Raw genomic sequence first — 22617 nt, 5'->3', positions numbered from 1 at the left:
CGCACCACTTCCTAAAGTCAGAGCAATACTCCTCAACAGGTCTCTTACCCTGACGTAAGGTCACCAGCTGACTCTCGGCAAAGGCAGTCCTGTCAGTCTCGTCATAAATGAGTCCGAGAGCAGAAAAGAAAAGATCAACGGAGGAAAGTTCGGGGGCGTCCGGAGCCAAGGAGAAGGCCCATTCTTGGGGCCCTTCCTGGAGCCGGGACATAATTATACCCACCCGCTGGCTCTCAGAACCTGAGGAGTGGGGCTTTAGGCGAAAATAGAGCCTACAACTCTCCCGAAAGGAGAAAAAAGTCTTCCGGTCCCCTGAGAACCAGTCAGGCAACTTGAGGTGGGGTTCAAGAGGTGAGGTGAGGGGCACTACCATGGTAGCATCAGGTTGGTTGACCCTCTGAGCCAGGGCCTGGACCTGTAGGCAGAGACCCTGCAATTGCTGAGCCAGAGTCTCAAGGGGGTCCATAGTAGTGTGAGGGACCAGGGTAGAGTAGGTATATGGGCTTGTGATTATGTAATGACAGGGATAGGGAAACAGACAAGTGAGCCCTAATCTACCCGCCACTCAGTCCCTGCCTACTTGCAACGACCCGCCCTAGGCGACGAGGTACAACTGGGCGACGGTCCCTACACTCAGTAAGTGCACGACAGACAACCAGACAAGGAAACACAGAACAAAGGGAAACGGGGCAGTTGCCCACGGCAACACCGAGAGCAACAAGAGTAGTAAACGAGCCGAGTCAAACCAGGAGAGTACGAGGTGCCAAACGCAGAGCAGGAGAGTAGTGAACAAGCCGAGTCAAACCAGGAGTGTACGTGGTACCAAACGCAGAGCAGAAGAGTATTCAGTAAGCCAGGGTCAAGTAGTTCAAGAAGCTGCAGCAGGGCCAGGAAACCAACAGAGAAGAATCACAAGCAAGGAGGAACAGGAAAGGCAGGTATAAATAGACAGAGGGCGGGAGCTAGCTCCGTCTGGCCAGGCTGTGATAGGCTCTCCCACTCCTAAGCCTGCCATCCTGAGTGGTGGAAGATGGAGTCAGTCTCACAGACATAGAAGCAGGTGCAGACTGATTACCTATGGGCGTGGATACAGAAGCTGTGCCTGGCAGATCCTTAACAGCACCAGAACAAAGCTCAGTACAAATATACAGCACCAGAACAAAGCTCAGTACATAAGTACAACACCAGAACAAAAATCAGTACATAAATACAGCACCAGAACAAATCTTAGTACATAAATACAACACTAGAACCAAGCTCAGTACATATATACAACACCAGAACAAAGCTCAGTACACAAAATACAGAACCAGAACAAAGCTCAGTACATAAATATAGCACCAGAACCAAGCTCAGTACATAAATACAGCACCAGAACAAAACTCAGTACATAAATACAGCACCAGAACCAAGATTAGTACATATATACAGCACCAGAACAAGCTCAGTACATAAGTACAACACCAGAACAAATCTCAGCACATAAATACAACACTAGAACCAAGCTCAGTACATAAATACAACAACAGAACCAAGCTCAGGACATATATACAACACCAGAACAAAGCTCAGTACACAAAATACAGCACCAGAACAAAGCTCAGTACATAAAGACAGCACCAGAACCAAGCTCAGTACATAAATACAGCACCAGAACAAAGCTCAGAACATAAACACAGCACCAGAACCAAGATTAGTACATATATACAGCACCAGAACAAAGCTCAGTACATATATACAGCACCAGAACAAAGCTAGGAACTTATATACAGCACCAGAACAAAGCTCAGTACATATATACAGCACCAGAACAAAGCTCAGTACATAAATACAACACCAGAACCAAGCTCAGTACATAAATACAACACCAGAACCAAGCTCAGTACATAAATACAGCACCAGAATAAAGCTCAGTACATATGTACAGCACCAAAACAAAGCTCAGTAAATATATACAAACACCAGAACCAAGCTTAGTACCTAAATACAACACCAGAACAAAGCTCAGTACATATATACAGCACCAGAACCAAGATCAGTACATATGTAGAACACCAGAACAAAGCTCAGTATATATACTAGTCCTTCTCAATGAATTAGAATATCATCAAAAGTTAATTGATTTCAGTAATTCTATTCAAAAAGTGTCTCTCATATATTCTATAGATTCATTACACACAGAAGGATCTATTTCTAGCAATTTGTTCTTGTAATGTTGATGATTATGGTAACAGTTAATGAAAACAGTAATTCATGCAGAGTCGGAGCCCCGACCAAGTATTGAGGGCAGAGACTGTACATACTTTTCAGTAGGACAACATTTTGTTATTAACATTTTTTGAAATTGGGCTTATATAATATTCCAATTTTCTGAGACACTAAATTTTGGGTGTTCATTAACTGTTCCAATAATCATCAACATTAAAATAAAAAAATGCTGGAAATAGATCTCTCTGTGTGTATTGAATCTATAGAATATGAGTTTCACTTTTTTAATTGAATGATATATGTTTTGAGCTTGTTTGGGTTGTTCTGTATATATGTACTGAGCTTGGTTCTGGTGCTGTATTTATGTACAGAGCTTGGTTTTGGTGGGTGTATATATATATATATATATATATATATATAGAAACAAACATATAATAGGAGCAGCACTGTGCAAAAAACCAAAAACAACTGGTGCTAAGCTTCAAATAACAGGGAGTGACGTTCTCCCAATAAGGTATATGGAAAAAAATCGAGCAAAGAAGCAGCACTCAATAGCAAAAAATGAAATTTATTCACCCAACACACTGCTGTGATGGGTGAATAAATTTCATTTTTTGCTATTGAGTGCTGCTTCTTTGCTCGATTTTTTCCATATGTGTATATATATATATATATATATATATATATATATATATATATATATACATACACACTACCGTTCAAAAGTTTAGGGTCACTTAGAAATTTCGTTATTTTTGAAAGAAAAGCACAGTTTTTTTCAATGAAGATAACATTAAATGAATCAGAAATACACTCTATACATTGTTAATGTGCTAAATGACTATTCTAGCTGCAAACATCTGTTTTTTAATGCAATATCTACATAGGTGTATAGAGGCCCACTTCCAGCAACCATCACTCCAGTGTTCTAATGGTACATTGTGTTTGCTAACTTTGTTAGAAGGCTAATGGATGATTAGAAAACACTTGAAAACCCTTGTGCAATTATGTTAGCACCGCTGCAAACAGTTTTGCTGTTTAGAGGAGCTATAAAACTGACCTTCCTTTGAGCTAGTTGAGAATCTGGAGCAATACATTTGTGGGTTCGATTAAACTCGCAAAATGGCTAGAAAAAGAGAGCTTTCATGTGAAACTCGACAGACTATTCTTGTTCTTGAAATGAAGGCTATTCCATGCGAGAAATTGCCAAGAAACTGAAGATTTCCTACAACGGTGTGTACTACTCCCTTCAGAGGACAGCACAAACAGGCTCTAACCAGAGCAGAAAGAGAAGTGGGAGGCCCCGCTGCACAACTGAGAAACAAAACAAGTACATTAGAGTCTCTAGTTTGAGAAATAGACGCCTCACAGGTCCTCAACTGGCAGCTTCATTAAATAGTACCCGCAAAATGCCAGTGTCAACGTCTACAGTGAAGAGGCGACTCCGGGATGCTGGCCTTCAGGGCAGAGTGGCAAAGAAAAAGCCATATCTGAGACTGGCTAATAAAAGGAAAAGATTAATATGGGCAAAAGCACACAGACATTGGACAGAGGAAGATTGGAAAAAAGTGTTATGGACAGACGAATTTAAGTTTGAGGTGTTTGGATCACACAGAAGAACATTTGTGAGACGCAGAACAACTGAAAAGATGCTGGAAGAGTGCCTGACGCCATCTGTCAAGCATGGTGGAGGTAATGTGATGGTCTGGGGTTGCTTTGCTGCTGGTAAAGTGGGAGATTTGTACAAGGTAAAAGGGATTTTGAATAAGGAAGGCTATCACTCCATTTTGCAACGCCATGCCATACCCTGTGGACAGCGCTTGATTGGAGCCAATTTCATCCTACAACAGGACAATGACCCAAAGCACAACCTCGAAATTATGCAAGAACTATTTAGGGAAGAAGCAGGCAGCTGGTATTCTATCTGTAATGGAGTGGCCAGCGCAGTCACCAGATCTCAACCCCATAGAGCTGTTGTGGGAGCAGCTTGACCGTATGGTACGCAAGAAGTGCCCATCAAGCCAATCCAACTTGTGGGAGGGGCTTCTGGAAGCATGGGGTGAAATTTCTCCCGATTACTTCAGCAAATTAACAGCTAGAATGCCAAAGGTCTGCAATGCTGTAATTGCTGCAAATTGAGCATTTTTTCGAATTTAATAGCACCATTTTGGGGTACATAGAATTTATTGATGAACTTTTATTAACTTTTTTTTGGGGGGGAATGGAAAAAAACCAGCAATTTCGCCACACTTTTTTGCGTCCTAAATGTTCGCCGTTTACCGTGTGGTATAAATAACACAATAACTTTATTCAGTGGGTTGTTGCGATTGCAACGATACCACATTTGTATCGTTTTTGTATGTTTTACTACTTTTACACAGTGAAAACATTTTTTTTTCAAAACTATTTGTTTTTGTGTCTCCATATTTGAAGAGCCGTAACTTTTTTATTTTTTCGCCGATGCAATTGTAGGAGGGCTTTGTTTTTGCGGGACGAATTGTAGTTTTTATCGGTCCCATTTTGGAGTAGATACAACTTTTTGATCACTTTTTATCAATTTTTTTTTAAGGCTGGATTCAAAGAAAACAGCTATTTTTGCATAGTTTTTTTATTTTATTTTTTTACGACGTTCACCGTGCGGGTTAAATGATGTAATAAGTTTATAGTCGGGGTCGTTACGGACGCGGCGATACCAAATATGTGTAACCTTTTTACTTTATTTTGTTTCTTAATAATAAAGCAGTTTGTAAGGGGGAAAAAGTGTGTTTTTCTTTTTCACTTTTTTTTTTCCACTTTTTATTAAACTTTTTTTTAAACTTTTTTACTAGTCCCACTAGGGGACTTCACTATGCGATAATACTTCTGTATTGCAGTGTATTATGCCTGTCCGCGTAAAACGGACAGGCATCTGCTAGGTCATGCTTCCGGCATGAACTAGCAGGCATTCGCTACAGGCAGACCTGGGGGCCCCGGTCGAGCAGGGACGCACCCAGCCCTGAGATACCTCTGGCAGCTGAGAGCAGGGAGATTTGACAGTTCCCTGCTCTGTTTACTTATTCCGATGCAGCGACGTAAAAAGTCTATTGCATCGGAATAAGGCCCGTTAGTGACCGACGTAGAAACAATATGGGCCGGTTACTAACGGGTTAATAGGGAAATCCTGGAACAAATAAGCAGTGTTTACGTAAATACAATTGACATACTGCGGAATAAAACTCCATACCACAGGTCAATTTTTTTGTGTTTTTTCAGCTCGGTATTTACGCAGCGTGTGGATGAGATTTGTTTTATTTCCTCCACTTTGCTGCTACTGTATTTGCTGTGAATTTTCCACAGCGGTTTCCATTGCGGAAAATAGGCAGTATAATTATTTAAAAGTACCAGTCTTGTTGTGTTATTTGTCACGAAGTTGTGCAAAATCACGGCAAATGCCAGCACGTGTGAATACACCCTAATCCTGGCTGATATTTTTAGGTGGAAAGGTGACAACCCTAGACAAGGGGCCGTGAATCTGTGCCTGCAGAGGAGATTAGCTGCTACTGTTAAAGGTGTTGTATGGTTTAGAAAACCCATTTCCAAATATCCTATTTGGGACTTCTGAGTTAATACAAGGGGGTCTCACGTTTCAGCACCCTCATCTATGAGCCAGAGTAAAGAGTTGCTATAAAGAAAGTCTCTCGCTCAGGAGGACCAAGCACCTCTGTACATTACATGGACAGCCCAGTAATTTCAGTGGGAGCTGTGCAATGTTTTATTCCCCCCGAGGTAGCACTGCAATTTGAACTGAAATTGAACATATTGGTTATAATGGTGCATTGCAGGGTCGTAGCTAAAGGCTCATGGGCCTTGGTGCAAGAATTCAGCTTGGCCCCCCCCTACCCCTCCCCAACACCACAAGACCCCTGCCGCGCCTATGGCCAGCCGCCTTCTCTGATCACTTGTACACAGCGCTGAATGCGCGCTGTGTACAGGAATAGAGACAGCAGCAGCGGCGCTGTCTCTATTCCTCCCGGTGATCATGTGACTGGTCACATGATCACCGGGTGCCGTTACTGACAGACTGCTGCTGGGTCTTACTAGACCCAGCACAGCCTTATTAGTGACAATCGTCACTATGAGAGGGCTGATTTCCACTGTAACTGGGGCTGCTGTGCAGCTCCAGTTACAGTGGAAAAACATGGTGTAAAAGAAAGAAAAAAAATATATAAAGTTCCCCAAAGGTCTTCTTTGACCTTTGAGGGACAGACCATAGTAATAAAAAAATAATAAAATAAAGTGCAAAAAAAATGTAAATAATAAATACACATAAAATACCCACCCCAAAAAAAAACGTTCCCCCCCGCCAATCATTGTTGTAACGCTGGCGCTGACCCAATTACCCTAATATAGACATGTAATATATAAAAATTTACGGTAGACAATGGCGATCACAAATAAAAGGTCTATTTTAGGGTAAAACTATGTTATTACCAAAAAAAAAATAGCTGAAATGTAAAAAAGCTTATTTTTTTACTATTATTTTCAAACTTTATGAATAAAAATTCTAAAATAGAAAAAAAGGTGTGCATAAAAACGATAAAAAATGAAACCTGCATTATCTACGGAAAAAAACGTCGCAAAAATCATGTAGTTAGCCCAACAAATATTTTTTTTTTAGCCATTTAACTAACACGTGCTAAAAATGGCTAAGCGGTGTCTGGTCCTGAAGGCGCAAAATAGAGCAAAAGACATGTATCCCCTCTCCACAGGACATGTATCCCCTCTCCACAGGATCTCCACAGGACATGTATCCCCTCTCCACAGGACATGTATCCCCTCTCCACAGGACATCCACAGGACATGTATCCCCTCTCCACAGGACATGTATCCCCTCTCCACAGGACATGTATCCCCTCTCCACAGGATCTCCACAGGACATGTATCCCCTCTCCCAGGGGCGTAGCTAACGGCTCATGGGCCCCGATGCAAAAGTCCTTCATGGGCCCCCCCCCCAGTTCTCTTCATGGCTGACGGCCCACAGCTTTCAGCTCAATCGCTGGGTCTCAGGGGCGTAGTTAAGGGCTTAAAACATCAGGGGCAATAGCCTCAATATATATGTTCCCCCCATAAAAAATTTATGTGTGTATATATATATATATATATATATATATACACACACACACAAATATATAATTCTATATCGGAGACAGCATATCTGTAGCACTATGACCCTGTAGCTATCGATAGGATTAGATACAGTGGCTCAGCAGACAGTATCACACATGATAGGATTAGATACAGTGGCTCAGCAGACAGTATCACACATGTTAGGATTAGATACAGCAGCTCAGCAGACACTATCACACATGATAGGATTAGATACAGCAGCTCAGCAGACACTATCACACATGATAGGATTAGATACAGCAGCTCAGCAGACACTATCACACATGATAGGATTAGATACAGTGGCTCAGCAGACAGTATCACACATGATAGGATTAGATACAGTGGCTCAGCAGACACTATCACACATGATAGGATTAGATACAGCAGCTCAGCAGACACTATCACACATGATAGGATTAGATACAGCAGCTCAGCAGACAGTATCACACATGATAGGATTAGATAGATATCGGATGTTGGACTACATCGGATTATTACTCTGAATAAAATGGTTAACAAGGGTTTCAATAAAATACATTTTTCTGTCTTTGTATTTTTTTTTATCTTTATTATTACCGCCTTAGTAATGGCCGCTGGCTGATTAACAACCTCCATTACTAAGGTGGGGCTTAATGTTTGCCGGTGAAAAGGTCCACACTAACCCCCATTATTACCCCGGTATCCTCGTCACCTGGCTTCACGGCCCAGTCTCAATTGCGACCGCTGCGACCCCAATAGCTGTGCCACTGCCCAAATCGTAATATCACAAGAAGAAGAAAAGAAGAAAACACAGGTATGATGAGCGCTGCAGGAGGAAGCCAGTAGTTTGTGGATTCATTTAAATAATTACTTTGTTAAATACTAAGGCCTAGTTCACACAGAGTTTTTTGCAGGCAAAAAAATCTGCCTCAAAATTCCTTCAGGAATTTTGAGGCAGATCTTGACTTGCCGGCAGAACACTTGCCGTATTTTTTGGCTGCAGCCATTGAGCGCCGCAGGTAAAAACCGCCGCGGAAAACACTTTCTCTGACTCCCATTGAGGTCAATGGGAGGTCAGAGACTATGACGCCTGAAGAAAGGACACAACGCTTTTTTTCCGCTCGTGGGAAAAAAAAAAACACCTTTGCCCCCCATTGAAATCAATGGGAGGCGATTTTTAACGTTTTTTGGCCCAATTTCCAAGGCGGTTTCCACGTCAAAAACAGCACCAAAAGACTGTGAACTCCCCCTAAGCATTACGGCACCGAACCGTAATCATGTAATTGATGGAGGCAGCACTTGCTAGTTATTAATCATTTAAAGAACTACTGGATTCATTCTGCAGCGCTCATCATACCTATACTTTCTTGCTACCGTGTTTCCCCGATAGTAAGACACCCCCGATTGTAAGACGTATCGGGGGTTTCAGGGGGGTCGGCTAATATAAGCCGTACCCCGAAAGTAAGACATATGTCTTACTTTCGGGGAAACACGGGGGTATTGCCGCCTCCTGCCCACTTCCGCGCCGCCCCCCTCTCCATACGTCACCGCGCCGTCCTGTGATAGCGCGGGTACTGAGACTGTACCCACGCGATCAGCAGCAGGAGCACGGCTGTTATACACAGCCTGGCTCCTGCTGCAACTGCCGGAATCGAAGCGCGCGCCAATTCCGGCAGTTTAACCCATTAAATGCCGCTGTCAATAGTAACAGCGGCATTTAATGTGTTTGACAGAGGGGGGAGCTCCCTCTGTCACCCGATCGGCGCCCCCGCAAACAAATCGCGGGTCGCCGTCGGGTTTCCATGACAGCCGGGGGTCTAACAAAGACCCCCAGGTCTGCCTTCAGCATCTGCCTGTTAGGCGATGCCGGAGGCATGACCTAACAGGTTGCCTGTCAGTTTTACACTGACAGGCAATAATGCTTTGGTATACGAAGTATACCAAAGCATTATATATGCGATCGGCACATCGCATAGTGAAGTCCCCTGGTGGGACTAAAAAAAAAAATGTAAAACAGTTAAATAAAGTTTGTGAAAAAAAAATATATAATAATTCGACAATTTTTTTCCAATATAAGACATACCCCGAAAGTAAGACATAGTGGGGCTTTTGGGGATAAAAAGAAAGTAAGACACTGTCTTACTTTCGGGGAAACACGGTACTTGTGATATTAGGATGTACTGTGTTCACAGTGCGGTCAAATTGCATTTTTTGCAACGGTTTTCACAAAATCGCAGCACATGATGTGATTTGACAGCACTGTGTCAATTAAGGCCTGATTCAGACAAGCGTGTGCGTTTTGCGCGCGCAAAAGGCACTTAACAGCTCCGTGTGTCAGCCCTGTATGATGTGCGGCTGCGTGAAAATCACGCAGCCGAGCAGCATACAGGGCTGACACACGGAGCTGTTAAGTGCCTTTTGCGCGCACATCATGATGACACTCTGTTTGGATGTTTGTAAACAGAAAAGCACGTGGTGCTTTTCTGTTTTCATTCATACTTTTCACAGCTGTTGCGCGAATCACGTGCGTCCCACGGAAGTGCTTCTGTGTGGTGCGCATGATTTTCACGCACCCATTGACTTCAATGGGTGCGTGATGCGCGAAAAACGCACAAAGAACGGACATGATGTGAGTTTTTTGCAGCGGACTCACGCTGCGTAAAAATCACGCACCTGTCTGCACGGCCCCATAGACTAATATAGGTTCGTGCGACGCGCATGAAAATCACGCGCGTCGCACGGACGTATATCCCGTTCGTCTGAATAAGCCCTAAGCCTAATGTTTTCATGCATCTTGTACTACTTGTAAGCAATCTTCGAATTTGTGATATGAATGGTGTGGTTTGCTGCAAATTTCATAATCGCGGCAAAACCGCGCCATTTTTGCCGCGATTACGAAAATCGCGGCAAAACGCATGGTGAATTAAAAAACTTAACAAACCCTACAGGAGTTGGGGTCAGGAGAGACAAGTAAAGAAGAGACAATGGGGGATGCAGGGAGAGAGGGGGTTAAGGAAGCGCTCACCAGGACCTGAGAGGTGAACGTGCCTTCTCTTCTGGCGACTCTGCTGCTGCTATAGTGTGGTAGAAGGACCTGATCGGTGGGCGTGGCTTCTGTTCCTCAAAGGCGAATCAGGTCACATGCGCATGACGTCATTAAAGGTCCTTTAGTAAACGGCATCTGTCCAACTTTAATGCTGCTTATGCAGCATTTTTACACTAGTAACTTCACGAAAATGTGGTGGGGGGGTCGTGGGCCCCCCAGGCTTCGGGGCCCGGTCGCAATTGCGACCGCTGCGACCCCTATAGCTACGCCACTGCCCTCTCCACAGGACATGTATCCCCTCTCCACAGGACATGTATCCCCTCTCCACAGGATCTCCACAGGACATGTATCCCCTCTCCACAGGACATGTATCCCCTCTCCACAGGACATGTATCCCCTCTCCACAGGACATCCACGGGACATGTATCCCCTCTCCACAGGACATGTATCCCCTCTCCACAGGATCTCCACAGGACATGTATCCCCTCTCCACAGGATCTTCACAGTACATGTATCCCCTCTCCACAGGATCTCCACAGGACATGTATCCCCTCTCCACAGGATCTCCACAGGACATGTATCTCCTCTCCACAGGATCTCCACAGGATAGGGGATACATGAGTGATCGCTGGCAGCGATAGGGAGAACGGGGGACCGAAAGTCCCCTGAAGTAAGTTCTCCATGACAAACCTCGGACTTCCGGGGTCTGTGTCGGCAGCTCCGTAGAAATTAATGGAGTGCCGGTCGTGCTTGTGCGCATGCGTGACCAGCGCTCCTTTCATTTTTATTGAGCTGCGCAGACGCCGGAAGTCAGAGGTTTGTCATGGAGAAGTTCAGGGGACTTTCAGTCCCCCGTTCTCCCTATCGCTGCCAGTGATCACTCATGTATCCCCTATCCTGTGGAGATCCTGTGGAGAAGGGATACATGTATTTTGTAGGACACACTGTAGGTCGCATTTTTTTGGGAGGGGGGACGCTGTATGGCGTTCCCTACAGGGGGGACGACGCTGTATGGCGTTCCCTACAGGGGGGGGAACGCTGTATGGCGTTCCCTACAGGGGGGGGTGGCTGTATGGCGTTCCCTACAGGGGGGAGCTGTATGGCGTTCCCTACAGGGGGGAGCTGTATGGCGTTCCCTACAGGGGGGGAGCTGTATGGCGTTCTCTACAGGGGGGGAGCTGTATGGCGTTCTCTACAGGGGGGGGCTGTATGGCGTTCCCTACAGGGGGGGCTGTATGGCGTTCTCTACAGGGGGGGCTGCATGGCGTTCTCTACAGGGGGGCTGTATGGTGTTCTCTGCAGGGGGGCTGTATGGCGTTATCTACAGGGGGGCTGTATGGCGTTCTCTACAGGGGGATGTATGGCGCTATCTACAGAGGGGGGGCTGTATGGCGTTATCTACAGGGGGGGCTGTAAAAAAGGCACTATCTACAAGTGGGGGGGGGGGTTGTGTGACACCCAGGGGAGGGGGGGCCCCAGTCAAAAGTTTGCTATGGGGCCCAGTCTTTCCTAGTTACGCCCCTGCAGGATGACGTCACTAAATCTCGCCTGTCTGCGCCAAGCCGCTAATAGATCACGGCAGTGAATGCTGGAGGAAGGAGCCGTCTGCTCCTTGCTCCAAGATTAAATTCAACTGGATCTGCGTCCTGAGGACGCAAATACAGTTGGAAGCAGGAACTCGTGAGTGGTTCGCGACCCCCCGGAGGTCTTCACACGACCCCCCAGGGGGAGTGCGACCCACAGTTTGTAATGTATTGTGTCATGCAGTTTTTGTTTGCGGTGGAGAGGGGGCCTGTAATTTAACCCCTTAATGACCGCCGAATAGCCTTTTCACGGCGGTCATTAATGGGCTTTATTCTACAGCGCCGCCATTCCACGGCGCTGCATTAGAATAAAGTAAACAGAGCAGGGAGCCGTGAAATCTCCCTGCTCTCAGCTACCAGAGGCAGCTGAGGGCTGGGGGCGTCCCTGCTCGAACAGGTGAGATCGATATAAGTATCGATTTCACCCGTTTAACCCCTCAGATGCGGTGCTCAATAGCGTGCACCGCATCTGAGTGTTTTTGGAGAGAGGGAGGGAGCTCCCTCTCATCCCACTGACACCCGGCAATAAGATCGCCGAGTGTCTGTGTCTCCGATGGCAGCCGGGGGCCTAATAAAGGCCCCCAGGTCTGCCTGTAGCGAATACCTGCTAGATCATACCGCAGGCATGACCTAGCAGATGCCGGTCCATTTTAAACGGACAGGCAGTAATACACTGCAATACAAAAGTATTGCAGTGTATTACAATAGCGATCGGAGGATCGCATATTAAAGTCCTCTAGTGGGACTAGTATAAAAGTAAAAAAAAGTTGAATAAAGTTGAATAAAGTTAATAAAAAAAAATGTGAAAAAAAAATGAAAAACCCACTTTTACCCCTTACAAAATGCTTTACTATTAAAAAACCCCACAATAAAGCAAAAAAGTGACACATATTTAGTATCGCCGCGTCCGTAACAACCCCGACTATAAAGCTGTTACATTATTTAACACGCACTGTGAACGCCGTAAAAAATAAAATAAAAAACAATGTAAAAATTGCTGTTTTCTGTTAATCCTGACTTAAAAAAAATGTGATAAAAAGTGATCAAAAAGTTGCATCTACTCTCAAATGGTACCAATAAAAGTACAAGTCTTCCCGCAAAAAACAAGACCTTATACAGCTATGTCGGCGCAAAAATAAAAAAGTTATAGGTCTTCGAATGTGACAATGTAAAAAATGGCTTGGCCCTTAATTCCAGAATGCAAGCAGGAGGAAGGGGTTAAAGCCCCCCTCTCCACCGCAAACACAGACAGTACAATACAATACAATACAGCACACATACATTACGGGACCCCTCTGCAGCTCACCTGTAGAGCGGCAATAAGGAGACAATAGGTTTCTTTCGTATTTTATTAAGATGAATTACAGTAGTAATACGCTGAGTGGTCAACTCGAGGCCGGGGACCTCAACTGAACGCAGGAGTCCCACCGTGTACCGGTTGCGTCTAATATTCGTGTCCGACCGGTCGATCGTTGTTCCTACTGCGCCTCCGTGGGTCACTGCGGGAACCACCACACTACCTCACGGCCTACTCCAAGAGTAAGGGAGGAGCCCTCTGCTCTTGGTTGCGCCACGAACTTAGAGAACGTCGCTGCTACGCCACTGCGGGTCCTAGTGGCGGTTAACCACTACCTTTCACAGTATCACCGGTAACACACTCGAGCAGTTTTTTGCAAACTTCACAAGCAACCCAATTTACTCTGCAGACAGGACAATGGTGCCACAGCATTAGTTCGTAGTCCACAATTCAATTTGCAGGCTACCGTCCCTTTAAGACCAACTCGCTATTAAACAGCAGCTTTGCAGATAACAACACACTCTGCTTCACCAGAACTCCACAATGTAACACTTAACTCGTCCTGCAGGGTCTGTTGGGTGCCAATAGGAGAGTCTGAGGGTCCTGTAGCTTTCAGCAGAATTCTTCACCATATCAGAGCTGCTCCATTCAGAGAATCAGTAAGGCTATGTTCACACGGAGTATTTTGGGGGAGGAATATCTGCCTCAAAATTCCGTTTGGAACTTTGAGGCAGATTTTCCTCTCCCTGCACGCTGATTTTCGCGGCGATTTTCGCGCCGTTTTTCGCCCGCGGTCATTGAGCGCCACGGCCATAAAACAGCGCGAAATACGCTTTCTCTGCCTCCCATTGAAGTCAATGGGAGGTCAGAGGCGGAAGCGCCCGAAGATAGTTTTACTGCTCGCGGGAAAAAGACGCCGACGCCTCCCATTGAAATCAATGGGAGGCGTTCTCGGGCCGTTTTTGCCGAGTTTTGCGACGCGATTTCCGCGTCAAAAAACTCTGCAAAATACCCCGTGTGAACATAGCCTAATACAGTGGACTCTCTTCTGCTCTTCCTGGATAATAAGGATGCAATTCAGCCTCCATTAACTGCTTCAGGCTGAAGAAGACCCTAAGGCTATGTTCACACGGAGTATTTTGCCGAGTTTTTTTACGCGGAAACCGCGTCGCAAAACTCGTCAAAAACGCCCCGAAAACGCCTCCCATTGATTTCAATGGGAGGCGTCGGCGTCTTTTTCCCGCGAGCAGTAAAACTGCCTCGCGGGAAAAAGAAGCGACATGCCCTATCTTCGGGCGTTTATGCCTCTGACCTCCCATTGACTTCAATGGGAGGCAGAGAAAGCGTATTTCACGGTGTTTTATGCCCGCAGCGCTCAATGGGCGCGGGCGAAAAACGGCGCGAAAATCGCCACGAAAATCGGCGTGCAGGGAGAGGAAAATCTGCCTCAAAGTTCCAAACGGAATTTTGAGGCAGATATTCCTCCTACAAAATACTCCGTGTGAACATAGCCTAACTCTTCCTCACAGGCTGCAGCCTCTCTCTCTCTCTGTCTGTCTCTCTCTCTCTCTCCACCGTGTCACATGGCTCTCACTGACTTCCACTTCCTGTCACACAGCTCTGTCTCCTCAGTCCCTAGTCCTGCAGTGACACCTTGTGGCTGCTAATAATATGGCAGGCATACACAGGATAACACATAGTAGGTACAGATAAAACAGGAGCAGTCATACTCCAGACAAGAGGGAACACAGAATAGAAGTACCACTAAACATGAAAGATGCACAGGGAAGACAGTTCACTTTAGAAGGGCAGTATCACCCCCTTACACGTTTCCTTGCTTTAGCATTAGGACACAGATGCAGTTGACTGCTAGACATACACCAGGCCGTCCGGGACGGTTGGGAGGTATTATTCCTCTCCTGGAGGAGGAGCCCCTGACATCACTGTCCATATATGGATAGTGACGTCAGGGGGGATTTCGCTCCAGGAGGAGTATTTAATTGTATCTGCGCACGGCACGGCGCCCGCCTACCTTCTCTCCTAGCTGCACCTGGGGCACATGCCCCGCTTGCCCCCCCCCCTAGCTACGCCCCTGCCTTGAGAATTTTTTAGTCCACATGCAAATATTTTTTCTGAATATTTCACATTGAGAAGAGATCTTTTTTTATGGTTTTATTCTGGATTAGCTCTAATGTACGTAAGCATTTCATAAGAGATCCAATGCAAAATAGGGAAAACATTTATCATTCTTTTAGTTAATCTAATTTAGGTATCTCGGGAATTTACCTATAGATTAATTCCATTGATGTATGCTATCATGGAACACAATGCACCAATCATGCATTATCAACAGGCCTGTTTTATATAAAGCAGCAGAAATGTCAGTGTTAGAGCTCTGATCAACTAGTCTATGCTTTGCTATTGAGCTATGTCCTGAATGATATTTTATAATTCTATAGTACATTTGCTTTTTAAATCGCCTGTTCCAATAGAAAATGTGTAATAAAGGGGTGATTATATCATAATCCCTTTAGTAAATAATTAATATATCCGGACCCTGATCAGGGACAGTTGCAGACTATGAATAAATCTTTTAATCAAGCTCATTAAAACAGAACCGATATGTTTGACACTACTGCCATCTAGTGGATTTTGTTTTTGCATTCCCATATAAAGCTCAAGCAGAGGTTTATAATCGGTGTTTAGGCTAAGTAGTTCAAGACTAAGGCACACGGCCGTAGCCTTGATCCAGGTCATTGCGGACAGTTATCCGCATTTGCGGGCCGTGCTCCCATTATAAAGTATGGGAGCACGGTCCACAAAATAAAAAAATAGGACATGTCCTATTTTTTGCGGATCCTCGGACACCTTCTTCTAAATATACGGGAAGGTGTTCGTGGGCAATAGAAATGAATGGGTCCATACTTTGATCTGCAATTACGGCCATGTGCATTGGGGCCTTAGGCTGGATTCTCACAGTGCAATAGAAATGAATGGGTCCGTACTTTGATCCGCAATTATGGCCGTGTGCATGGGGCCTTAGGCTGGGTTCCCACAGTGCAGATTTGCTGCAGATTTTGCCAGCATTCTGTAAGCACAAAACAGAACTGGATTCAGGAGAGCAGACCAATACTGCCTTTCTTTATATTTTTCTTCTGTTTAGGTTCCGTTCATTGTTTTGGCTTAAAAAATGCATTCAAAATCTGCAGCAAATCTGCACTGTGGGAACCTAGCCTTAGGGTAAGTTCGCACGTAGCATAAATACTGTGGATTTTCCACAAGAGATATTGTTGCAGAAAATCTGCAGCATAATACAGTAGCAGTAGAGTGGATGAGATTTGAACAAATCTCAACCACGCGCTGCATAAATGATTTGAGTAAAAACCGCTCAGAAATTGACCTGTGCTACGGTTTTTTAATCTGCAGCATGTCAGTTATATTTGCGCAATAGCTGCTTTTTTGTTGCGGGTTTTCCCCATTTAATTCAATATGGAGGTAAAACCAGCAACAAATAGCAGGTGTTGCTTTTTTTACGGCGGAAGAGCTGTGATGGCAACTCAGAAAAAAATAAATCTTATACTTACTTAGAATTCTGTGCTTCTTCGTCCAGGCCGGCCTTCTGGGATGACGTTTCATCACATGTGACCGATGCAACCAATCACAGGCTACAGCAGTCACATGGGATGAAATGTCATCCCAGGAGGCCGATCTGCAGGACGGCAGAAGGACGTGTCGCCATGGCTGCGTAAGTATGAAACTTTTTTTATTTGCAGTTTTCCGCAGCTTACATCCGGCTGGAAAACGACACAATTTGGTGCGGTTTTTCGGCCGGAATTCCCTGCGGCACCCAGGGCATATACACTGTGTGCTTTTATGCAGCGTATTTGCCTTGTGTGAACATAACCAAAGAGATGCACCAAGGAAAAACACCAATTCAGAATAAGGCAAGGTGCATACATCTGAAATTCCCGTCCGGTAAATTCTGCTGTGTTTTCGCAAGAAAAATTGACATGCTGCAGATTGGGCAGTGGGTGAAATTTGCTCAAATCGTATCCACTTTGCTGCTACTGTATTATGCTGTGGAATTTCCACTTGGAAATTCTCCAGTATTTACTCTACATGTGAACTTAGCCTAATGATATATTCACACGTAGCGGAATTGCTATGTAAAATTTCCATGCAAAAATTGGCCTGTTGTAAGAATTTTTTAATCTGCAGCACCACAGGAGAAATTAAAGAGGCTCTGTCACCACATTATAAGTGCCCTGTCTCCTACATAAGGAGATGGGCGCTATAATGTAGGTGACAGTAATGCTTTTTATTAAAAAAAACTATCTTTTTTCACAACGTTAGGAGCAATTTTAGTTTATGCTAATGAGCTTTCTTAATGCCCAAGTGGGTGTATTTTTACTTTCGAACAAGTGGGCGTTGTACAGAGGAGTGCATGACGCTGACCAATCGGCATCATGCACTCCTCTCCATTCATTTACACTGCACTAGCGATATAGTTATATCACTATGTGCAGCCTCATACACAAACCCTAACATTACTACAGTGTCCTGATAATGAATACACATGACCATCCAGCCTGGACGTCATGTGTACTCAGAATCCAGACACTTCTGACTCTTTTCTGTGAGATTCCAGCAACGGATACAAAATCTCGCGAGATTACGAGGTAAACGAGATTTCGTATCCGTTGCTGTAAATCTCACAAAAAAGAGTCAGAAGTGTCAGGATTCTGAGTACACATGATGTCCAGGCTGGATGGTCATGTGTATTCATTATCAGGACACTGTAGTAATGTTAGGGCTTGTGTATGAGGCTGCACATAGCGATATATCTATATCACTAGTGCAGGCTCAAAAAGATAGTAGGAGCAGCACAGTGTGAATACCAAAATCGGCTGGTGCTAGCTTCAATAAAAGGAGGGACGCACTCCTCATGAATATACAAAAAATAGAGACCAGAAGCAGCACTCAAAATAGCAAAAAATGTGAATTTATTTACCCAACAAAGCAACGTTTCACTTCCTCCATGGAAGCATTTTCAAGCAATCAATAGAAACCACATAATGACATATATAGGAAGAGTAAAACTTAATTAACAGGTGTTCTAAATCATAGTAGTTATACACTATATATAAAAATATAGCAATGTGTAACAATATAACGAAATATCAAGTGCATACGTGTATGAGTCAATCACTGACAATAGGTATAGACACTTTAACATTACTGTCAAGTGAAATTTGTGTATATAGAACAGTGAAACACATTAATTGCATATTAATAAATAATCACAATACAATACACAAAAGCTGACACTCACCAATCTGGATAAACAAGGAAGTTCTAGCCACGAGATATACAAACTGCGATTTCGGCGCCATCGTCACCGATCTGCGCATGCTCCAACAGTAACTATCTATTGGATACTACTCGCATGTGTGAATCAGGTAGTGATGACAACGCACATAGACGTAACAGCTAACCCGAATGCGTAACCGCTTGGAGATCAAGATCCCACGCAGACGCACTAGGGTATAAAGCTTCAGATTACGCCATCTTTGACAAGGGCAAATATGCCAATGTATTAACAATAGTCAGACTATAATAACAACTTAAGTTAAAGTTATGAATATCATGCTCCCGAATTTATAGGTGAAGTATGTAAGAGCTATAGCCAGACATACGTGGTAATATTGTCAGCATTTAACTCCTTGCGTCCCTAGAGACAAGAAAACGTCCGCATCTAAAATACAGAAGTCACAAGTCTCACAAAGCGTACTCCCACCGATGTATCGATTCACCATCAGCACAAAGGTACAGAATATCACTTATAACCGGGATCTTTGGGAAAAATGAAGATCAATACCACATATCCAGCTCTAAAAAACTCCCCAATATAGAGCAAGCATTCACAACTATAGTGATGACTGAACAACATCAATTATACTGACAGCTAAATACAGTAAAATAGTGCAAAGTCAGCACCCCATATTCAAACACATGATACAAATAGTATTTAAATTATTTAATTTTTCAAAATGTTTATTCTGAAATCAGTAGTTTAGACAAAAAACATATATATCTAGCATTCCTTGATCCAGTTGGCAAACGTCTTCCATAAACAATTTCAAGTCTACCATCTACAAAAGAAAGACAAATAAGTACATTAAAATCAATCATACTGAAATAACTACTATTTCCATACATCAAAACAAATATTTTTCAGAGTAATGAATAGAACATAGAAAGGTATCACCAGGCAAGAGAATTCCCAAGGGTAGCACAGGTACGATTAAACAGAATATGGGTAGATAATGGAAAGCTTCATAGACAATGACCAGACTCACTCGTACTAGAAGTAAAGATAAACATTATCTGAATACATTCAAGGGGTAATCCATATTGAGACCATTTGGATGAAGAGAATTCAATCTATTAATCCATTGAACCTCCCGTTGTTTGAGGATCAATTCTCTATTACCCCCTCTCTTAAGTGGGGGAACCCTATCAATAATGCAGAATCTAAGCTGGTGTACACTGTGTCCCATCTCCACAAAATGTCTAGGTACAGGAAGTTCAACTTTCTTCGTCCGTATACTCGATTTATGATTGTTAAGTCTTAATCTACATTCAGTTGTGGTTTCACCCACATATATCAAGTTGCAAGGGCATTGTAGGATGTATATTACAAAATAACTTCTGCATGTGTAGTGTGAAGTAATGTTGAAGGTTCTACCAGTAGTGGGATGTGTAAATTTTTTGCTATTTTGAGTGCTGCTTCTGGTCTCTATTTTTTGTATATCACTAGTGCAGTGTAAATGAATGGAGAGGAGTGCATGATGCCGATTGGTCAGCGTCATGCACTCCTCTGTACAACGCCCACTTGGTCGAAAGTAAAAGTACGCCCACTTGGGCATTAAGAAAGCTCATTAGCATAAACCAAAATCGCTCCTAACGTTGTGAAAAAGATTGTTTTTTTAAATAAAAAGCATTACTGTCACCGACATTACAGCGCCGATCTCCTTATGTAGGAGATTGTCACCACATTATAAGTGTCCTGAGTCTCTTTAAATTATGCATGATAGAATAGGCTATTTGTGTAATGAATGGACATGCCGGGTCCTACAAAGAGAGACATCCTCTTTGTAGCTGCTCTATGTTCCGGTTAATAGATAAGGGTCCAAAATGGGGGATTTCTCCTCTATCAACATAGAATTCCCTAATAGGGTATTTAAAAATGGCTATTTGATAAAGGAGAGGCGTATTTTGTCCCTTTACTACGTTCTTAGTTTGTTACCTCTGTTTCCTATACAGTCCGCTTACTTTGTATTGTTTACTATATATACACACACCAAACCTTCACACACCACAGGAGTAACACACAACCCTCCAAGATACTTAAATATCTAAAAATACTTTACTTATGACATAAAGGCTGGGTTCACACGACCTATTTTCAGGCGTAAACGAGGCGTATTATGCCTCGATTTACGCCTGAAAATAGGGCTACAATACGTCGGCAAACATCTGCACATTCATTTGAATGGGTTTGCCGACGTACTGTGCAGACGACCTGTTATTTACGCGTCGTCGTTTGACAGCTGTCAAACGATGACGCGTAAGTTGACTGCCTTGGCAAAGAAGTGCAGGACACTTCTTCTTTGCAACGTAATTTGAGCCGTTCTTCATTAAAGTCAATGAAGAGCAGCTCAAGATTTATGAGCGTCACAGACGCCTCGCATAATGCGAGGAGGAGCTTTTACGTCTGAAACGAGGCAGCTGTTTTCTCCTGAAAACAGTCTGTCTTTTCAGACGTAAAAGCCTCTCATCGTGGGCACATACCCAAAGGGACAAAGCAATATACATTACACCAAGATACAATACATTAAATAGGGAACACAGCCACACACAGCGGCCTCCTTTTCCTACCTTCCCTGGGTACTAAGCACATGCAGCCAGTAATGTGTTTGTATATATAATATATATCCAGGTCCCAACACTGGCTAAGATTAGGTCTCTACCTTTAGAGGAAGTGATGACCAAAAATCCAAATGGAAAGCATCACTTACATTTGAATTACCATTGATTTCAATAGTAATTATTTTGTTTCAGTTGGATTCCATTTGCCTCTGTTTCCACTTTTTTCAAAGAAGCAAAAGTGCAGTCTGCAGTGTGAAATTAGCCTAAGAGATTCCTAAAATATCTATGTACACATATAAAGTCTACTGTAATGTTATTATACTTATATTTATATGCATACACAGAAAGCACACTTATAATATAACTTAGCCTGTTCCTGATGTAAGTGCTGTTCGTCCAGTGCTGGCAGAAAAAGAGAGAGAACCCAAAGCTTCACATGGTCTATATGTTCCTACTGCTATCCTGGTGTCATATAAAAGATTAGAATCTCATCTTTCATAAGCCACCAGAACTGAAGATATGGGAAAAAAGTTGTATAGGTATATTCCTAGGTAGCTATACCTAAAAATAAACCTTGGTGCGGCGCTGTTCCCTACTCGTGAAAATCCTTTGCGTAGTACCCAGTAATGAATATCCAAAAGTAACGTTGAGGTTATGCAAATAAAGGTTTTTAATTGTGATCATAAAAGCAACGTGTTTTGGAGCCGTACCGGCTCCTTCATCAGGCAATATCACAGAGATGGTTAGTGTTTGGATAGTGCAAGTATTTCTACTTAAAAAACCGGGAAGAAAAAATGTGAAGAAAAAGGGGGGTGACATTGATAAAAGGTCAAAGGTTAAACATCAGTATGCATTATATATAAAAAAAACAAAAAACTTTACATAAGATCATCATATATGTTTCACTTCAATAAAATAGAAACAAAACAAAAAAACACAAAAATAGAAAAACAAAAAAAACAACATAATGGTTTCGGAAATCTCATTCAGGCCCGAAGGCACTAAAGTATTCAACCTATAGATCCAATAAACTTCTCGTCGACAAAGGGATTCTAATCTATTTGCTTGGTGCATTGTAGTCAATGGGCATAATTGTATAGCACTTGAGTTTATTGGATCTATAGGTTGAATACTTTAGTGCCTTCGGGCCTGAATGAGATTTCTGAAACCATTATATGAAAACTGTGAACCTCCAACAAACCAGTTAAAGCGTAGCTAAACTTTCGTAAAAAAAATAAATATTTAAACTGCTATTATGTCCCTCTATGTGAATACATTACTCCTAGTAATTTTTTTCACTTCATAATACCTTTTTTGCAGCTTTTTTTCTTGTGAAACAGTCCACATCTATTTTCTCACACTTCCTGATTCCAAACTAAAATATGCAAGAGTCCGTGCAGATTTTAAGCACAGATTTCAGTGTG

The 22617-nt window shown here is 43.3% G+C and overlaps 1 long non-coding RNA gene across 1 annotated transcript in view; it reads right to left on the bottom strand.

The window, feature by feature from the left end:
- Positions 1-10594, bottom strand: part of LOC142740573 (uncharacterized) — a 37464-nt gene extending 26870 nt beyond the window's left edge. Inside the window, exon 1 of the long non-coding RNA XR_012880791.1 lies at positions 10361-10594. This is a non-coding gene — a long non-coding RNA (uncharacterized LOC142740573). The remainder of the gene's footprint in view (positions 1-10360) is intronic.
- Positions 10595-22617: the final 12023 nt, after the last annotated feature.

This window comes from Rhinoderma darwinii, chromosome 2 (genome assembly GCF_050947455.1).
Source record: "Rhinoderma darwinii isolate aRhiDar2 chromosome 2, aRhiDar2.hap1, whole genome shotgun sequence".
NCBI lineage: Eukaryota > Metazoa > Chordata > Amphibia > Anura > Rhinodermatidae > Rhinoderma > Rhinoderma darwinii.
This window is presented reverse-complemented; position numbering and strand designations above follow the sequence as displayed.